Source organism: Panicum hallii, chromosome 9 (assembly GCF_002211085.1).
Source record: "Panicum hallii strain FIL2 chromosome 9, PHallii_v3.1, whole genome shotgun sequence".
Taxonomy (NCBI): Eukaryota; Viridiplantae; Streptophyta; class Magnoliopsida; order Poales; family Poaceae; genus Panicum; species Panicum hallii.
The window spans coordinates 14,748,338-14,768,969 of record NC_038050.1 but is presented as its reverse complement, the minus strand read 5'-3'; the positions used below and the strand labels follow the sequence as shown (position 1 = coordinate 14,768,969).

Below are 20,632 nucleotides of genomic sequence, written 5' to 3'. Positions count from 1 at the left end.
GGCGCCTCCTCCGTTGTGGCCCGCCGAGCCACGGGCCACGGGCTCCCGCCGCCGCCCGGCCTCCCGCGCCCGCTCCGCCGTGCCTCGGGCTCCCGCTACCGCCCAGCCTCCTGCAGCCAGCGAGGCTGAATGAGGAGCAGCGGCCGGCCGCCGCGAAGAGGCGCAGCGCGCGCGTGGGGGGCAAGGTGGTAGGCGAGATGGAGTAGCCGAAGGAGCCGTGGGAAGCCACATTCTGTGGCTCCTCCTCCACAAAATTGCTCCACAAAGCGGAAATTTCAGGGCTTCACCACCGGAGCTGGATGTGTGCACCTCGTTTGGGAGCACTTCAGCAGAAGCCGGTTTTGGAGCGACTCCTGGACGCCCGCCAAAGGAGCTCTAAGTTTTATACGTTGGACCTCTTTTTGCTAAGAGACCATCCTATGATATGGCAGGACTTGCATCTTGCTAGAAAACTAAACGAAAACGAAACGCTAGAGCTGCCCTTAGTCAGATAGAGACTTAGGGTGGAGGTTGGCAGACCTTGAGGCATTACCCGTGGATGCTATAGATCTGCGGCTTCAAGGAGCGCCTCCTTCCCGATGGCCTCACCTCACCAAGGTCCGCATAGAGTGCGTGTTGGCATCTTCAGGTCCACATGGATTTCTTTTTTTCTTGTTTTGGGTTCTTGTTTTCTTTTCCATGGTTTGTGATTCGGATCATCATATGCATCACATGTGTTTTGACTATGCATCACATGTTGCATCACCTTACTTATGTTGAAAGCTCAATTACAGCATGGCAAATTTTTCGTTACATATGTACAAGTGTCCTGTCAGATTTCCTCAGCTTTACTAAATCTACCTGAAATGAGAGCACAATGGCCTTTGGTGATTGCATCTCCACTTAATTTGTCCTAACCTCACAGTATTTATTTTATCAGTTATCTAATCGGCCTATTGTTTCATTTGTACCCCTGTGCTATATACATTGATAAACATATTCTTAAATTGTAGCAAAATTACTAAAGAGAACTATTATAACTTGGCCATATTCATAGTGTTTCCTGAATTATAAGGTTTTATTATCGTTTTATGTCCCATGGATTGATGTTTTAAGTTCCTCTTTTTTCTTCTACGAGACAGGACGCCCTGGAAGCAATGGCCTACATGGTCACGTGCCTTCTCCAGCTACGTTAAGCTACGGAAGGCATTGCCTCCGTGAAAGGAGCGTGATGTCGCTAAGAGGGTGGTTGAATAGATGCATCTACAAATTTTCCAAAACAGCGGATAAAATTCATTGCCTGCCAAATACGCAACTTCCAGGTTAGCAAATCTGGAACTTCTGAATTTGAGCAAGACAGTAGATTAACTCGGAACTTCTGGGTTTTACAAACCGGAACTTCCGGATCCACACAGAGCAGAGTGAACATAATAAATTTTTAGAACGAGTAACTTAAAACCCCCCGAATGCAGAGTAAGCCCCGAATGCAGAGTAAGCTTAGTGAAGTTTCTGAAGTAGGTCCACACAGTTTCTGCACACAGAAATACTACTGTCGGTACATACAGATAGGGGTACCTCCCGCTAGGGTGTCCAGGTATTAGGCTTCTCATAATCCATGCTCCCCCTCGCCTCTGGGCCACGTGGCATACGGCCTCCGGACCTGACAACTGGGACCGCGGTCTCCGGACCCTCCCCCGAGCTCCATGAGGCCCGGGGTCTCTGCACACCCAGGTGGGCGGGAGAGCCCTCGGGTAGTCCCTGCGGACCCGGTCTCCCCTGGGAGGTCCGGGGCCGCCACGTGTGATGGCCGGACCATCACAGGCCAGCCCACTCCGACCGGCCTCGGGGGCCCCGGACCCCCCTTCCTTCCCCCGGGAAGGGGTCCGGTGCCGCCATGTGTTGCCCAGCGGGAGGAGCGGGGCTGGCCCCGCCGCGTGCCTGCGGCCCGAGGCCCCTTGCGGGACGCCTCCCCACCTACCAGCATTTAATGCGTTAGCTGTGTCGGGCGCGCCAAAGTCAAAAGGTGCGGCCTGCCACTAACACACGGGGCAGGTAAGCTGACACCACGGTAAGCCCGTCTGATCTGAAGGCGGCGCGTCGTATCACCGTGCACAGTGCGCGGGCTGTGTGCTGTCCCGTCACGGCGCTGCGCGCGTGATGATGGCCTGTAATAGGCGAGCCATGGCGTGCGCTGTAACAGTGCATGCGCGACGGGTCAGCACTGCTCCACCACCTGACGGGAGGTTCCATCCCAACAGTGACAGCACGGCTTCACTGTTGGGCAACGCTGCCACCGGACACTGTACAAGACAAGGCTGTACACGGCCATATCCTGGCTGTGGATACGCGCATCAACTTCTCGATAGAGAGGACTACGGAGAGGAGCTCGAGGAGAAGACCTCCTTATCTCTCGTAGAACAACCCCTGTTGGCCGGGCCCACCTGTCGGGGTCCCGCACAGTGTAAGCACTCCCCTTGAACTATAAAAGGGAGAGTGCGCTCGTTAGAAGACAGGTCCCAAGTTCCAGGCACACACACAAGCTTATGCTGCTTTCCATTCAGGCTCACGCAGCCAATACAACACCAAAGTGTACGTAGGGTATTACGCTCCGGCGGCCCGAACCACTCTAAAATCTTCGTGTCCTTCCTGCGTTCATCGGTCCACCGATCGAGCGCTCCTAAGTCTCCTCCAAACCCATCCTTAACTAGGGTTAGGCGGGTGCTTTCCGCCACCCGGCTGGAGAATTCCTCCGACATTTGGCGCGCCAGGTAGGGGACTTAGGTTTGGTTTGCGCTCGGTCGACCTTCACGACCTCAATGGCGCAGGAAAATGGTCACCATGACCTCCTGATCGGTGAAGAAGTGGCGTCAACGGCGCCACACGCCTCGCGCCATCCCGCCTCCAGAGTGGCCCCGCGTGCTGCTCCACCGTGTGCAGCGGAGCGGGCCTCTGTGGCCCAATCGGTGCCCCCACCGAGCGGGCCCCTCATGGCAGCCAGGGAGTTGCTCCGCAACCCCCCGGGCGAGGCAGCGTCGCCAGACGCGCACAGACAATGGCGTGACGACGTCGACCGTCTCCTCAACCTGGCACAGGCTTCCCCAGGCTCTGCGGGGGGGGGGGGGTCTGTTTCCAGGCAGCGCCGTCGCCAGGGCGGTGCATCCGGTTCTGTGCGCTCACCATCCGTGAGGAGTGCACGGACCGAAGACCTCCGGGCGGAGCTCAACCGCAGGCATGCGGGAGAGGACGCCAGGGTCTCCATCGAGCGGGCGCGCAACCGACGACTCAATATTGAGGGTCGGAACCTTGCGCCCGAGCTCGATGCGGCTGCGGCCAGGTCGCAGGGACTCCCCCAGGCGCCGGTGTCGGGTGTGGGCTGCGCAGCGCTCGCAGACCACCTCCGCGCAGTCGCCTGGCCGTCCAAGTTTCGGCCTCACCTGCCGGAAAAATATGACGGGTCCACCAACCCGTCAGAGTTCCTGCAGGTCTACATCACCGCCATCACGGCGGCCGGAGGTAACGAAGCCGTCATGGCAAATTACTTTCATGTAGCCTTGACCGGGCCAACCCGGACCTGTCTCATTAATCTTACCCCAGGAACCATCCGGTCCTGGGGTGAGCTCTGCGCACAGTTCACTGCGAACTTTGCCAGCGCGTACCAGCAGCATGGCGTGGAGGCCCACCTCCACGCCGTGAGGCAACAATCCGGGGAAACCCTCCGGGCCTTCATCTCCCGCTTCACCAAGGTACGTGGAACTATCCCACGTATCTCCGATGCGTCCATTATCACGGCCTTCCGACAGGGGGTCCGAGACGAGAAGATGGTAGAGAAGCTGGCGACCCACCAAGTGGAAGCCGTCACCACCCTGTTCGCTCTGGCGGACAAATGCGCCCGGGCTGCAGAAGGCCGTGCATGGCACTCTGCAACCCAGGCAGGACCCGCTCAGACGAGCGGACCCAGCGTCGCTGCCCTCGGCAGCGGCAAGAAGAAGAACAAGAAGGCCCGTGGCTTCGACAAGTCACGGATTGGGGGTCCGGCCGTTGCAGCTGCGACGACCGGGGGCCAGAACTCCCGTGGCAAGCGCCCGCGACAGCAGCGCACCGACCCTGGGTCGTGCCCTGTTCATCCGGGGCTCACCCACAGTGCCACCGAGTGCCGCGAGATCCAGAAGCTCGCGGAGCGCCTCAGCAAGAGACGAGATCAAGCCTCCAAGGAGGGCTCCTCCCCACCGCGCCGATCCGGTAAGGAGAAAGCCTCCAATGCCGACGCAGCTGCGACGGAGAGAGAGTTGGGGTATCAAGCCCCCAACAAAGACCTCAAGGGACTTTTCCAGCAGTCCGATTCTGAGTCCGGCGGGGACGAGCGCCGCAAGAAGCTGTACGTTATGTACGGCGGCAGTTCGGAGCTCGTCTCCCGGCGGGACGTCAAGGCCCTTCGCCGGGAGGTCCTCTCGGTGAAGCCAGGGATGCCGAGGGCGGCGCCCCATCAGCGGTGGAAAGGCACCACCGTCTCCTTCGGGCCATCCGATTGCCCAGAGAACATGGCGGGCGTGGGAGTGCTACCGCTCATCACGGCACCCACCATCGCCAATGTTCGCCTTCACCATGTGCTGATTGACGGAGGTGCTGGCCTCAGCGTCATCAGCTATGCAGCGTTCAAGCACCTGCAGATCCCGGAGTCCAAGTTGGCTCCATCACGCCCATTCTCAGGAGTGGGCCCGGATCCCGTATACCCGGTAGGGACCATCACCCTACCGGTTACATTCGGGACAGAGGACAACTTCCGTACCGAGAACGTGCAGTTCGAGGTTGCGGAAGTTAACCTCCTCTTCAACGCCATCATCGGCAGACCGGCTCTGTACCGGTTCATGGCCGTTGCCCACTACGGGTACCTGGTCCTGAAGATGCCTTCTCCGGCAGGCGTCCTCACTGTCCAGAGCGATCGGGCCGCTGCTGTTGTGGCGGTCGAAAAGCTCCATGCGCTGGCCACAGGACTTGCCCCCATAGCAGGCGCCCAGGGGTCCGGCCCCTCAACCTCGCGTGCCAAGGTTCCGGCCAAGGCACCGAGGGTCTGTCCGTCAGACACGGACGATGTTCCCGTGAAGACCGTCCAGGTCGGAGCGGAGACCTCCCAGACCACCCGCATTGGTGGCAACCTGGGAGAGAAATAGGAAAGCGCGCTCATCGCCTTCCTCCGGGAAAATGTTGATGTGTTCGCCTGGGAGCCATCACAAATGCCCGGGATCCACAGGGAGGTGATTGAGCACCATCTGAAGATCCACCCCGACGCCAGGCCGGTCCGGCAGAAGCCACGCAAGCAGTCCATCGAGCGGCAAAACTTCATCCGTGAAGAGGTCCGCAAGCTGCTGCAGGCTGGCTTCATCGAGGAGGTCTACCATCCCGTGTGGTTGGCCAACCCGGTGGTGGTCCCAAAGGCCAACGGGAAGCTTCGGATGTGCATCGACTACACCAATCTTAATAAGGCATGTCCAAAAGACCCTTATCCACTCCCGCGTATAGATCAGATTGTAGACTCCACCTCCGGGTGTGATTTGCTGTCCTTCATAGATGCCTATTCTGGTTTTCATCAAATCAAAATGGATAGAGATGATAGGAAGCATACAGCTTTTGTAACAGTGGATGGGCTTTATTGTTATATAGTGATACCTTATGGATTGCTCAATGCTCTACCCACCTTTGCTTGTGCAATGAATATCACTCTAGGTGATTTGGTTAGAGATATTGTAGAGGTATATGTCGATGACATCGTTGTCAAGACTAGAGAGTCGTGTTCTCTATTAGAAAATTTAGCTCGAGTCTTTGACAAGTTACGGGCGACCTCCACCAAGCTTAATCCCGAGAAGTGTGTCTTTGGCGTATCGGCGGGGAAGCTCCTTGGATTCCTGGTCTCCCACCGGGGAATCGAGGCCAACCCGGATAAGGTCCGGGCAATCGAGGCAATGAGACCCCCTGCGCGCCTCAAGGATGTACAAAGATTGACGGGGTCCCTGGCAGCTCTCAGCCGCTTCATTTCGAGGCTGGCGGAGAAGGCACTCCCCTTCTTCAAGTTGATGAGGGGGTCCGGCCCATTCACATGGACCGAAGAGGCAGAGTGTGCCTTCAAAGAGATGAAGCAGTACCTTACCTCCTTGCCGGTCCTGGTCGCACCGGACCCAGGTGAGACACTGTTTCTTTATCTTGCAGCAACGACCGAAGTGATCAGTATGGTGCTGGTCACCGAGAGGTCCGAACCTCTCTCGCAGGGGGGCCCCGCGGACCCCCCTGTAGGAGAAGGAGGTCCGGCCCCCACCACTCCGGAAACCGGCCCTACTTCGGAGGGTCCGGCCGGGTCCCGACCCGGACAAGCGCTAAGCAGTCTGGGGGCCGACAGGTACCCAGCTGAAGCCGAAGGGTCTAATCCACCTGGCAGAGTCAGGACCATCCAAAGGCCGGTCTACTATGTCAGTGAGGTCCTTCACGAGGCGAAGGCCAGGTATCCCGAGACGCATAAGCTTCTTTATGCCATACTCGTTGCGTCCAGGAAACTCCGCCATTATTTTCAGGCCCACAAGATTGTGGTGGTAACCTCCTATCCTTTGAGGGCCATCCTCCACAACTCCAACGCCACAGGCAATATCGCCAAGTGGGCAGCTGAGCTCGCAGGATTCCAGCTCGACTTCCAGCCGCGCCACGCCGTCAAGAGTCAGATCCTAGCTGACTTCGTGGCGGAATGGACACCGGCGAAAAGCGCCTCTGGGGGTCCGGACCATGGGACGGACCCCCCACGTCCGGAAGCCAGGGCCTCGGTGTTCACCGAACCCCACTGGACCCTCTTCTTTGACGGGTCCGCCCGCAGCAAGAGGGCCGGGGCTGGCGTGGTCCTCATCGACCCACGAGGCGAGCAATTGAAGTACATGGTGCACCTCAATTTTGAGGCCACCAACAACATGGCGGAGTATGAGGCCTTAATCTTTGGGCTCACGGCGGCTCTGTCCCTGGGGGTCCGGGAGCTCCTGGTCAAAGGGGACTCCCAACTCGTCATCAGGCAAGTCCGGGGGGAGTGTTGCTGCAACAACCCCCAGCTCGCAGCCTACCTCATCCATGTGAAGAGGCTGGAGAGGGACTTCGATGTGCTGGAACTGCAACACGTTCCACGCGAAGGCAATTCAGCAGCTGATGCCCTCTCCGCGAGCGCATCGACTCAGGCACCCGTGCCTGAGGGCGTCTTCCAGAGGCGTCTGCTGAAGCCTTCCGCCTAGCCTGCCGATCTGGGCGAGGGGGGTCGGACTAGCACCTCGAAGCTAGCGGTCCCGGCGGCGCTCCATCCATGGTGCCCGCCAAGGGTCATGTGCTCCCTTGAGGGTCCAGAAGACCTCAGGGAGCCACGCCCAGTTTCTCAGGAAGGTCCCGACGCATGGATCTTTAAGGTCCGGGACTACCTGAAGGATAATTATCTTCCTGAAGATCAAGCATCTGCTGAGCGTATTGTCCGGATGGCTAAGCGATACACGGTGGTAGAAGGGGATCTCTATCGCCGTAGCGCCAACGGCGTCCTCATGCGGTGCATCACCCAGGAAGAGGGCCGTGACTTGCTTGCGGAGATCCATGGAGGCGAGTGCGGAAGTCACTCTTCATCCCGCACGCTGGTTGGTAAAGCCTTTCGGCATGGTTTTTACTGGCCGACAGCGCTCCAGGATGCAGCTGACTTTGTAAGATCCTGCAAAGCGTGTCAGTTCCACGCAAAGCAGATACACACTCCAGCTCAGGCACTGCAGATGATTCCTCCCTCTTGGCCCTTTGCGGTATGGGGTTGGATATCTTGGGACCTTTCTCTAGGGCCGTCGGCGGGTACCGGTACCTCTATGTCGCCATTGACAAGTTCACCAAGTGGCCAGAGGCAACCCCAGTGGTCAACATTACCAAGGCGTCGGCAACTGCTTTCCTCAGGTCAATTGTGTGCCGGTTCGGGGCCCCGAACCGGGTCATCACCGATAATGGGACCTAGTTCACGAGCCAGTACTTCCAGGAGTACTGTGAGGATATGGGCATCCAGCTCTGTTTCGCCTCAGTGGCACATCCCAGGAGCAATGGCCAAGTTGAGCGGGCAAACGCCGAAATCCTCAGAGGGCTCAAGATCCGAACCTACTGTGACCTTGAGAAGCATGGCGCAAGGTGGATTGAAGAGCTTCCGAGTGTGTTATGGGGGAACCGGACCACACCCAGCCGCGCAACAGGGGAAACCCCTTTCTTCCTGGTTTACGGGGCCGAAGCGTGCCTTCCCCCGGAGATCACCATGGGCCCTCTGCGGGTCCGGTCTTTTGATGAAGAAATGCAGGAACAGGAGCGTCGCCAAGACGTGGACCTCGTAGACGAGCGTAGATGGCGAGCAGCAGTCCGCAACGCACGGTACAACCAAGCGCTCCGACGCTACCACCAACGCTTCGTGCGAGGTAGGGAGCTCCGGGTCGGGGACCTAGTCCTAAGGCGAATCTTGAACCGGGAGGGTATGCACAAGCTCTCCCCCAGCTGGGAGGGGCCCTTCAAGGTGACCAAGGTGTGCCGACCCGGATCTGTTCGCCTGGCTGCGGAGGATGGAATGCAACTACCCAATCCATGGAACATTGAGCACCTCCGTAAGTTCTATCCCTAGGACCTGGTTGAGAGGAAATTTTTTCCTTTGTAATTGGTAGCATTGCCGTGCGGACCAGGGCGGTAGAGGTCCGCCCTCGTAAACCCAGCCCCTGGCGTACATCGCACAATTCTTCTGTACCAATTCATTTAAGGGGAAATTTGTTCTCAAACGCGTCCTTGAACTCTATGCGATTCTAAAGTTTTTTCGCTTCTTGTTACGCTAACCCCCCACGTGGTTTTTCGCGTCTGTGTCGTGTCGAAGGTCCTACTTAGGTTGCTACACTATGTCTCTGCCCGGGACCCCTGTCTCGCGGAAGAAAAGGAACCGGGCACCCGGGAACTGGCTTCAGGGAGGCGTGCTCGTTCTTTGCTGGGGTCCAGGGCTGTGTAGCCGCTTAGCCTGGTTCCGTACCCTAAGCCTACACGCCCTGCCCCCTAGGACGGGTACCGATGTACCTTGAACAATGGACCCGGGGGCCGGGACCCCTTAGATTCCCGAACTATGGCTCCGGTGCTCTGACTCGTTACGCAACGCAGTAGGCTTTTGCTGGCCGGACCGGGACCTCGTGGGGACGTCTACTAAACATCGATCCTAAGTCATGTGCAGGACCTCGGTTTTATGGCAGCTAGTCCCATTCTACCGCGACTACCTCCCAGGGGGCCACGGGACCTCGGTGTGCCCAAAAGCACTTTGGCACTTTGCAGATCGACAACCAGGAAAACAGCTAAGTTTTTCGCAAAAAAGTAGACATATGGAATACTTAAACGCATTACTGAAAATGTGCACAACAATATAAAGTTATCTTAACAGAAGTTATATTACAAAAGAGATAACTAAAAAGCTACTGGCACTACTGCCCTGGCGGTCCGGAGGCGCTCCCACCTTCTGCAGGTTCAGGATGGCGCCGGAGGCGTGATGCGACCATTCCCGCTGCCTCCAGGACCCCTTCCCGCGCGGCGACCGCCGTTGCCCGGATGGGTCCGACTAAAACTGGAGTCAGCTGGATGGAGGGGTCATGGCTCCGGAAGCTGGTGAGGATGTATTCAGCCACTTCCCGAGCAACTATTCGCCCCTCCGTCTCCAGGAGGTCCTGCATCCCGGTCTCCGCGTCCTGGAGCCGCCTGGCGGTGGTGTCCAGCAGTTGGAGTGCGGCACTAAACGGAGAAGGGGCCTCCGGCACTCGGATGGGGTCGGCTCCGAGCTCCTCTAGTAGAGGGTTCACCGCGTTGACCCATCTTGTCAACTGGCCAGTGCCGGCTCGCTGCTCTGCCAAGAGTCCCTCCACCTTGGCCTCCCTCTCCTGGAGCGCGGCCTCGCGTTCCTGGAGCCTCCGGCTCCCGGCTGCCAGCTCCTCCTCCACCGCCTCTTCCCGCTTCTGGAGCCCCTGCAGCCGGGCCACCTCCTCTGCTTCTCGGGCGGCCAGCTCTTCTTCTTTCTTCGCTGCCGCCGCCGCCTGATCCGCGAGGGTGGCCTGTTGCGCCTCGGCCATGGCAAACGCCTCTCTCGCCGCGTCTGCCAGCTCCCGAGCGGCCCGCTCCCTGCTCGCCGCCGCCTCCTTCAGCCTCTCCACGGCAATCAGCCCCTGGAGAGCCTCTGCTTCCTGCCGTGTGGCCGCCAACTCCCGCTGGCGCGCTGCTGCCTCTCGGATGCGTGCCTGCTCCAGCTCCTCCCGCAGGAGCTCGCGCTCCGCCACGAGTTTGGCGCGCTCCCCGGCGTAGCGGGCGGAGACGGTGTTGATGCGGTCCCCCAGGCGGACCTCATAGTCGAAGAGCCGCTGGCGCTCCGCCTCCAGCTTCTCCCACTCCCGGCGCATGCCAGCCTCTAGCTCCTGTTGAGCTTGCTGGCATTTGACTATGAGCCGGGGGAGTGGGACCTCCGCTGTGCTCGGAAGGAGGCGCCTTCCCAGCACCACCTCCGGTTCCTCCTCCTCTGCCGGAGCGGCGGCGCTGCTGGCAACTTCGGCGACTTCCGGTGCCGCCGCCTCTGTCGCCTCCGGTCCAGCCACCTCCGGAGCTGCGACCTCCACCGCCTCCGCTGCCTCTGGTGCTGCAGCCTCCTCCGCGGCAGCGGCCCCCTCTGCTGCTAGCTCAGCGGGAGAGGGCCCGACCTCGACTCCCGGCGCTGTCGCCGGCGCCTCGGTCGTTGCAGCGGACCTGGTGTCCTCCTCCAGGAGGGCGGCTTCGGGTTGTGGCAGTGAGGCGGCCTCTGGCTCCGGGCCCACGGGTCCGGAGGTTTCTGGAGCTGTCACAGGCAGGGGCCCAGCTGGGGTCGGCGTCGGGCCTCCCGGCGTTGGCTGGGGGCCGGCACCCCCAGTTGGTACGTCTGGGGATTGCGGCCTACCAAATCACCGGTATAGTTAAGGACCAGAATCCAAGAGGGATAGTAAAAAAAAACTCTGGGGAGGATGCTTACGCGTAGTCATACCACTCCCACCGGCACCGTGCCGCTCGGGGGAGTTTCCTCCCTGTCGAGGATCCCCCGGACCCTTGGTGGGGGTCTCCGCCCTTCGAAGCTTCGGGCGGCGGCGACGGGGACTGTGGCCTGATCTCGGATGGTGGTGGTGGTGTCTCTTCCCGCCGTTCTGGCGGTGGAGGCGGAGGAGTCTGTTGTCTCGGGGCAGGCCGGTTCGGTGGAGGAGGTGCAGCCCTGCTCTGCTCCTCCGCTCCCGCGGTCTTCTGGCGCTTGGGCGCCGGCTCCCCGACCAAGGAGCCATCGCCTCGCTGGAGCCTCCGGGATTTGCTCCCTTCGGGTTGGCAGCTCCGGGCCGGTGCTGGCTCCTGGGCCTCGCCGCGTCCTTCTGCCGGGGCAGCCCCGGCGTGGCCCTTCTGCAGGTGCTCTGGCACCGGCGCCTTCTCTTTCCCTTTCCCGCTGGGGGCCGGACCTCTGGGTCCCGGCCCCCCGGGACTGTCGCTGGAACGTTGCTGGCGGTCCGGTGTAGTGCTAGGGATCTGGAGCCCGCGGTTGGGATCGCCCCCCAGTTGCCGGACCGCCAGGCCGCCCTCGTCCAGGGTCGGCATCGACGCCAGGACCGATGACCGCAGTGCCTGGTCCTCGCACAGGGCCTTCACCCCGCTCGGGAGGACCAGGGACTCTGGAACAAACGCCTCGCCGGTCATCGCCCGGATCGCCGCCTCCAGCTCCGCCCTGGTGAAGTCGCCGCCGGGCCCGCGCGCGATCCTGCAGCAGTTGTTTAGCCCCGTGTACACGTAGGCCATCCGGGACCGCTGCTGCAGGGGGGCGATTCGCCGCTTCAAGAAGTCGCCCAGCACCATCATGGAAGTCAGGCCACTCCTAGCCAGCTTCTTGATCCGGCTCAGTACCGGGTCAAGCTCCACCGGTATCGTTGGCCTGGCCTTCCACGTGCCCCGATCGCTCTGGGGACCCTCTGCCGGCAGTTCCAGGCGGTCGTGGGGGTCGGTTACCGCGATGACCCAGCCTTCACGCCAGTCCTCCCACTTGGAGCTGGGGAAGGCGGCGATGTAGGCGCCCGCCATCCCGTGCCGGAGCTGGAAGTAATACGCGCCAATCTCGCCGCGCTTCTTCCCGGTCCCAACCAGGGAGTAGAAGTGTTTGAAGATGGTGGTGCAGGGGCCCACCCCCACGAACATCTCCATGAAGTGGGCGAAGACCGCCGCGAGGAGAACGGAGTGGGGGGTGAGATGATGAAGTTGGAGGCCAAACTCCTCCAGGAGCAGGAGGAAGAAGGAGGAGATCGGAGGAACCAACCCGCACATAATGTACGAATTGAAGAGAACGAACTCCCCCGCGGCAAGGTCGCGGAGGGGAATCTCGCCGGCCCTGACCTTCCCGGCGTTCGCCGGCGTGGTCCACCCCAGAAGGCGCCGCACCGCGTCCAACTGTTCCTGGCTCTGGAAGCGGCGCGGGAAAGGAAGTGAGGCCATGAGGATTTTTGGGGTGGATTGCGGAGGAGCAAGGAAGATTGAAGAGCCGGGCGCAAGGAAGCCGATCGCGAGAAGGGATGCGGAGACGAAGGGGCGCTACGACGTCTGTTGTTGGCAAGAGCAAAAAGGTAGCCGTTCCCTTCGGCGCATACCTTTTAGGCAAAAGGCTGCTCCCACCTTAGCGTCCTGCGGCGACCAAGGAGAAGTCGAGCGGTCGCCAGCGCCGCCTTCCCCTTCCCTCACACTCTATGACCAGTGGGCTCGGGCCCACCAGTCATTGGCGTGGGAGCTGGAGGGTCGTGGGAAGGGCAGAATCCGAACCGCCCGAGCCGCGCGACCGGCTCGAATAAGACAAGAATCTGAACCGTCTGACGCGCACGGTGCGCGCGGAGGACGGGCCCCTCGGAGACCCCGCTACGGGCAAAAGGACATCCATGCCCTTCCCCGGCGGGAACGAGCTGTCCACCCGGCGCGGTGCTGGGATTTGGCCCCACCTGCGGGTTCATCCCTCTCCCAAGGTGGGCCCGGGGGCCTCTGTCGGTACATACAGATAGGGGTACCTCCCGCTAGGGTGTCCAGGTATTAGGCTTCTCATAATCCATGCTCCCCCTCGCCTCTGGGCCACGTGGCATACGGCCTCCGGGCCTAACAGTTGGGACCGCGGTCTCCGGACCCTCCCCCGAGCTCCATGAGGCCCGGGGTCTCTGCACACCCAGGTGGGCGGGGGAGCCCTCGGGTAGCCCCTGCGGACCCGGCCTCCCCTGGGAGGTCCGAGGCCGCCACGTGTGATGGCCGGACCATCACAGGCCAGCCCACTCCGACCGGCCTCGGGGGCCCCAGACCCCCCATCCCCCGGGAAGGGGTCCTGTGCCGCCATGTGTTGCCCAGCGGGAGGAGTGGGGCTGGCCCCGCCGCGTGCCTGCGGCCTGAGGCCCCTTGCGGGACGCCTCCCCACCTACCAGCATTTAATGCGGTAGCTGTGTCGGGCGCGCCAAAGTCAAAAGGTGCGGCCTGCCACTGACACACGGGGCAGGTAAGCTGACACCACGGTAAGCCCGTCTGATCTGAAGGCGGCGCGTCGTATCACCGCGCACAGTGCGCGGGCTGTGTGCTGTCCCGTCACGGCGCTGCGCGCGTGATGATGGCCTGTAATAGGCGGGCCACGGCGTGCGCTGTAACAGTGCATGCGCGACGGGTCAGCACCGCTCCACCGCCTGACGGGAGGTTCCATCCCAACAGTGACAGCACGGCTTCACTGTTGGGCAACGCTGCCACCGGACACTGTACAAGACAAGGCTGTACACGGCCATATCCTGGCTGTGGATACGCGCATCAACTTCTCGATAGAGAGGACTACGGAGAGGAGCTCGAGGAGAAGACCTCCTTATCTCTCGTAGAACAACCCCTGTTGGCCGGGCCCACCTGTCGGGGTCCCGCACAGTGTAAGCACTCCCCTTGAACTATAAAAGGGAGAGTGCGCTCGTTAGAAGACAGGTCCCAAGTTCCAGGCACACACACAAGCTTATGCTGCTTTCCATTCAGGCTCACGCAGCCAATACAACACCAAAGTGGACGTAGGGTATTACGCTCCGGCGGCCCGAACCACTCTAAAATCTTCGTGTCCTTCCTACGTTCATCGGTCCACCGATCGAGCGCTCCTAAGTCTCCTCCAAACCCATCCTTAACTAGGGTTAGGCGGGTGCTTTCCGCCACCCGGCTGGAGAATTCCTCCGACACCATCCTTAACTAGGGTTAGGCGGGTGCTTTCCGCCACCCGGCTGGAGAATTCCTCCGACAACTACCAACCAAGTAGATCAACCAATTTCACAAATATCACAAAGAGCGCAATGAAAGGCAAAAAGGTGGCGATACAAAGATTTGTTTCTACCGAAGTTCGGATTCACTGCTTGCTACCAAAGCTGCTACTAAAGCACAGTGAATCCTACTCTCCGTTGAGAAACTCTTTAGGATGTGAGTCTATTCACCTCACTTCCACCGAGTCGGATCTTCTTCCACCCACTTTCCCAATTCACTAAGCTTGCTTCTTCCCTTGCGGAGGCGAAGCGCAACCTGCACAAACTTTCCGCGGCTCACCACATAATTGGGAGCTCGCCGGGCAACACCTAGCCGTCTAGGAGCTAAAGCTCTAAGAGTAACAAATGCGAAACACAAGATTTCAGCCAAACTTAAGTGCTCAAGGTTTGCTGTGCTCTTAGTGGTTTTAAGCTTTCACTCTCTCAAACCCAACTCAAAGATATACAAGAATCATACAATATTATAAAGAAGGGTTGGGGAGAGCTCAACAAGACTAAGAACAACCAACAAACAGTAGAGTAATGCCTGGAACAACAGCCTACCAAGGAGGGGGCTCAAGGGTATAAATAGCTGGGTCCAAAGAAACTAGCCGTTATGTGACACTGAACCCGGAACTTCCGGATTTTCATACCTGGAACTTCCGAGTTTTCAAACCTACTAGCCGTTAGCGCCGCGTATGCAAAATCCGGAACTTCCAGTTTGGGAAACCCGGAACTTTCAGGTTGTCCCTGTTAATTCCATCCAATGTGCACTTGAAACTTTTGTATCTCTCTCAACTTATTTGGACTACTTGAGCACCGAGACTAAATCAAAATACAAAATGATGCATCTCTCTTGATAGTACGGCACACATATACTCAAGATCAAAGATAGATTACATTTCAGCCACTTGACTTTCTTAAAAGTGTATCATATCATGCTTTGATCATTCTCAATCTGAGAAGTGCATCCAACTTGGTTCCTATAACTTGAATACAACTTCCTTGAGCTAGTAACTTGAACCATTATTTTTGAATGGAATTCACTTCTAATTCAAATCAGCATCTTCACAATAAGATTCTAAAAAAATTGATACTTGCTAATATGAACACCATATATGACCAAGCTTCTTGAAATTGAATTCAAAGAAGTGCCTCGGTACAAACCAATTGCCCTTCGCCAAACTTAGTCCCTCCAAACACTATCCTGAATTCCAACTCTTCGTACTTGCATCATACAGAGTTTCATATAAATTTGTATCATAATTAAATCATCAATGAAATCCATTCTTCATAATTCTTTGCAGCAAAAAGTCCATTTTACTCCCTTCAACAATTCACTTTGTCCGCTTAACCCCTGAGCAAAATTGAGGCTCAATTTACTCCCGCAACAATTCTAATTAGTCCAACCTACCCTCTAATGATATTTCTCTTTTTTTTTTCTCTGCGTACAAATTGAATTTTAAGTTAAAATTTTGTGAGTGGATAGAGAACATGATGTCATATGTTAAAAAATACATTAAGCATTTTTCATGGTTATTTTCATAATTTGGAAATATTTAACACGAAATTTATCAAAAAATACAATTCTGCATGAAAAATATTTATGAAAAAAATCATGATGTATTTTTTAGCATAGGGTATCATATTATAAATTACATTGCAAAATTTAAAGTTCAAATTTCAATTGTAAGTGGAGAAATAAAAAGGAGAAATCTCATTAGAGAGTAGATTGGACCAAATAAAATAGTTTGGGGTAGTAGCTTGAGCCTAAATTTTGTTTACGGAGTTAAGTGAACAAAGTGAATTATTGAGAGGAGTAAAATAGATTTTTTCCTTCTTTGCAACTTATATTTTTTTATTGATAGATTGTTTATTTCTTCGTAGGAAATTCCCAGCTTCTGGAGGGGGAGATGAGTGGATGGCCTCCACGTGCACAGGGACACCGATGGAGACATGCAAAGAGAAAGAGAAGCCGCAGCCCTCCCCCACGCCTCCGACGGTTCCCCGCCCGACGCCACCTCTCCCCCGCGCCTCCCCTCCCCCTTGCGTCCCCCCGCCAACGCCCCTGCCTCCTCTCCGCCGCCCCGCGCCACCCCATCTCCGATCCGCCGCCCCCGCGACCCTGCCTCCTCCGCCGCCGCGCCACGACCTGCTCCGCCCGAACCTGCCCGGCCAACTGCAACTCCGACCGCCACGAACTGCTCTACTTGAACCCGCCCGGTCGCCTGCAACTCCAACCGCGCCGCAAGGTCGTACTCCTCCGTCGCGGCACTCCTCAACCCCAGCACCCCTACCTCCTCCGCCGCCGCGGCACGACCTGCTCCGTACCGATCTGCTCCGCCCGAACCTGCCCGGCCGTCTGCAACTCCGACCGCCGCGAACTGCTCCGCTTGAACCCTCCCGGTCGCCTGCAACTCCAACCGCGCCGCGAGGTCGTCCTCCCCGCCGGCTCTGACCAAGGTAATATTTGTTGTTCTCGTTTTTTTGGTAACATTCTCATCGTCATCGCTTCACGGCACCATGCCTTGGCCTCCAGTCCCGCCGCACGCCGCGTCTCACGTCGCCGATCCGGACCCTGGCCGCACCGGGGCTGGTGCCTTGTGGAGCGGCTGCCGCAGTGCACCAATGCACGGCTGCGGTGTCCCATCGGCGGAGGCAACACGGAGAGAGAGGGGGGGGGGGGTGGAGGGGGGGGGGGACGCGACTGCTATGCCCCATCGGCGGAGGCCGCGCAGGTGGGCGGCGGAGGGGCACCTACAAAAAATGGAGTGGGGGGCGATCTTGAAGCGTGGATTATTTTTGGGCAGTAGGATAAGCCCATTGTGGGTTGGCGCTCAGTTGTGGGCTCCTCTTCCCAAAAGGTACCAGTCCCTCCTCGCCCAAATCCATCACCGGCTGCCAGGCGGCGTTTCCTTCTCGATTCGGCTGTAATTCTATCAATCCTTTTTCGTGAGTGCAGGCGCTTAGCAAGATCGCTTGCAATCGGCTGAAGAAGGAACTCAACGAGTGGCAGCTCAGTTCCCCTGCCGGTTTCAAACACAAGCTCTCCGGTAACCTCCAGATTATCTGCCATCTCACCTCTCCCTTCTACCCGTAGTCTTTGCTGCTCTGGCCTGTACTGCTTCACCAACTATTTGCTTAGATTTTAGGTGAAAATCCGAGTAGGTTCACAAGGTCAGCTCGAGGCTCAATCCTTTTGTTCTCATGCTCTTCTACGATTTCTGATCTAAGAGCACCGTGTGACACAGCCTTGTTTGTGATTCGATTTGACCCAGGTTTAGGATTTTGTGCATTGTTCCATATCAAACTTTCCAGCTTGATTTAGTTTTGTAGCTTCAGCCTTCAGCTTTACACCTGAATGTAGGCCGATTTTTCATACATAGGATTTGGTGGTAGAGTGACAAATAGTCATTAAGTTAGATTCAACATTCTCTATTAGCAACTATATAGACTTGTTCATTAGCACCAATTATGTTGCCAGCAGTGGAATACTATATCTCAATATCTGTAGGCCACATCTAATGGAATTTGGATTTGACAAATGGTGGCTAATTGCATAAAAACAAATTGTAAGTTCCCAGACTTGATTTGTTTGGATATAAACAGCTATGGAGACACTACTTTCAGAATATTAGTTTAGTGATATTTGGTGCTTGGGATTTGTGTCTGCTGAGTACAAATAAAAAAATGTACAATGTAGAATTAGAACATGGAGTGCAATTAGATAAGCTGTAAATGGCTTAAGTAGCTTTTGGTTTATCAAATCCCAGTAATTCAGGTACAAAATTATGTGTACAAAGTAACATGAGAGACTTGGTTGCTTGCAGTAATTAAAACTCTAGATTCAGGTGTGTTAAACTTGTTTCAGTCTAGCTAGCACGGCGAATCAAAATATTAGTGCAGTGATAATTGGTGCTTGGGATTAGTGGCTTTAGAGTACAAATAAAAAAGTTTATACTGAGGAATTAGTGCATGGTGTGCAACTAGATAGGCTGTCAATGGCTTAAGTAGCTTTTGGTTTATTAATATCTCGGTAATTCAGGTTGAAAAATAGTGTGTACAAAGTAACATGAGAGACTTGTCTGTTCGCAGTAATTCAAAACTCTAGATTCATATATTTGTGTCAAACTTGCTTCAGTCTAGGTAGCATGATGAATCGAAGACCATGATAGCGAGGTGCCATCCCCGTGCTGGGCAAGGAGGTCGTTACAAGGGCTCGCGTTTCTAGGAGCGATCTGGTTCTGCCAATCCTTCAACGACCACCTGCTGGATCGAGCGCCGATTGCTGTAGCTACAAGTTGAATGTGTCCCATGACGTCACCAGGTAAGGCTTCGTTTTCTCTCTTTCTCTCATTCTACTGATGTATGTGGTCCACTTGCGATTATGCTATTGCCACTGCATACAACATATTTGTAGAAATGCCTAATAGAACAATATAGCTAGGAACCTGGGGTTGTAGTTGAAAGTTCACTAAACGAAAGCTTGCAGTTTTAAGGAAACAGGTTTAGTATTTTTTAAGTTTAAGGCTTGCTTTGCTCACTCTTATTCTGCTAAAATGTGTTTTTTGAAATAATGTGGTTCCACTTTAATCTTTTTCTACTGCCAACTCAGGTCCGCCATGCCCCTTGTGTCTCTATACATGACAGGAAATGTGCTTCACAAGACATCCATCAAGCTAAGTTTCCGTGCTACTGTTGGACCACAGGACAATAGAAGTTGAGTTGTCAACTCTTTTTGCATTTGAGGAAGAAGTGATTAAACCAGCTAATTAGCAAAAATACTTCATGGGTTATGTAACTCAGAGGCTGCTGTTTATTTGTGTGGCCCATTCTGATTCTGCTTCGTTTCTATCTTAGCTTGGTGTTTGCATTGTGGGTGCAGACTAAGCTCATCAAGTAGTGGGATTCAACTATAACTTAGATAAAAAGATAATATCTATTTTTTTTTATCTGAGACGATCTTATAGGCTGCATGTGGGATTGAGACTCAGAAGAGTATGTAATCACGAATAAAAAACACAGTCAAGGATGTTTTAGGCTTTGCTTGGAGCTCTAGAAACCATCTATCTTTGTCGATAGTATGTTTATTTGGTTATTATGGTTCAGGAACTGAAACAGACTCAGCTGTTGTAACACCTTTGCCTTTTATTTTCTCTTGCTTTCCTTGACTTTCCCGAGGTTGAACATAATAGTGGTGAGGGAAACTGTAGAAAGGGATGTAAAAGATATTAATTAACCCTTGACTTTTTCCACAAAATCATGCATGAAAACATTGAGGGAGGAGGCAGATAGCAAAATGAAAGGTGGGAGAGGAGGAGGAGCCAATTCAAATATATCATCCCTTGGACTGTTTTCTCTTTTCTAATAATAATCATCTTGCTCTGATATTTCTGGAGGTCCTTTCAGTTTGAATAAAATAGCATATTATCTTTTCATCCAAGTTATAGTTAAATGCCAACATATTGCCAATGCTTAGTGCTTGCCAAATTTAGATTATAAATTTATCACTCGCAGCAATGCACGGGGATTCAACTGGTCTATGATATTATAGGCAACAAACATTTTTGCAGTCTTACTCACCACGTGTGTGATAAAGAAATGTTGTTAGGAACGAGGAAATGGCACTCCAAGGATTATAGTTTCATGTCTCCTCTCTAAACCTGACAAATGGCATTTCCATATATCTTATAAAAAAAAGTCGTCCCAAAAGCAAAGGTAGCAGAGAAGAAGGCGGAACAAAAGTGAATCCAAAACTTTCATGTTTCAAGGGCGAAAAAAGGCGAGGACTGGATCACAAAGCTGGAGCTGTGCACTGCAGGGTGCGCCTCAAAAGCCGGGAAAGACCGAGCTCGGTGGCAACCTGTCGGCCTATGGGTCCCATGCTCCTCGCACCTCCAACTGGGCCCCCGCACTCGCGCATAGAGGATCACGCCAGCCCAGAAGCTTCTTGGGCTGCGAAGACGTGCGTGTTCCCTCACCGGGCCGAACCCTCGCATTTGCCCCCTCGGCCCCACGCGCATGGGCCGAATCCCACACGAACCGCACACAATCCAAAACAGGCTGGCACGCGCACGGGCCGGCCCACTGTCTGACAGATACTACATGTCATGACTCGTGACGCCCTGCGCCTGGAGCCCAACAGGCAACCGACCGCTACTCCTGCAATTCCTATCAATCTCCCGGAAGAAAAAAAAATCATATACATCTTCAAATATTTGAGATTTGTACATAGTACTTCAATGTGTGAGATCGCATGTCATGCAGCCGTGGAGGCGCCGAGCGGGACGTTTGGGAATTTAGAGGACACGTGTCGCTACCTAATTGGG

The 20,632-nt window shown here is 55.7% G+C and overlaps 1 long non-coding RNA gene across 1 annotated transcript; it reads left to right on the top strand.

Annotated features, from left to right (window-relative positions):
• The first annotated feature begins 16,353 nt into the window (after positions 1-16,353).
• LOC112876654 lies at positions 16,354-19,421 on the top strand. Its single transcript, XR_003225352.1, has 5 exons — positions 16,354-16,766; positions 16,843-17,167; positions 17,266-17,356; positions 18,445-18,630; positions 18,919-19,421. It is a non-coding gene; the product is annotated as an uncharacterized LOC112876654 (long non-coding RNA).
• Positions 19,422-20,632: the final 1,211 nt, after the last annotated feature.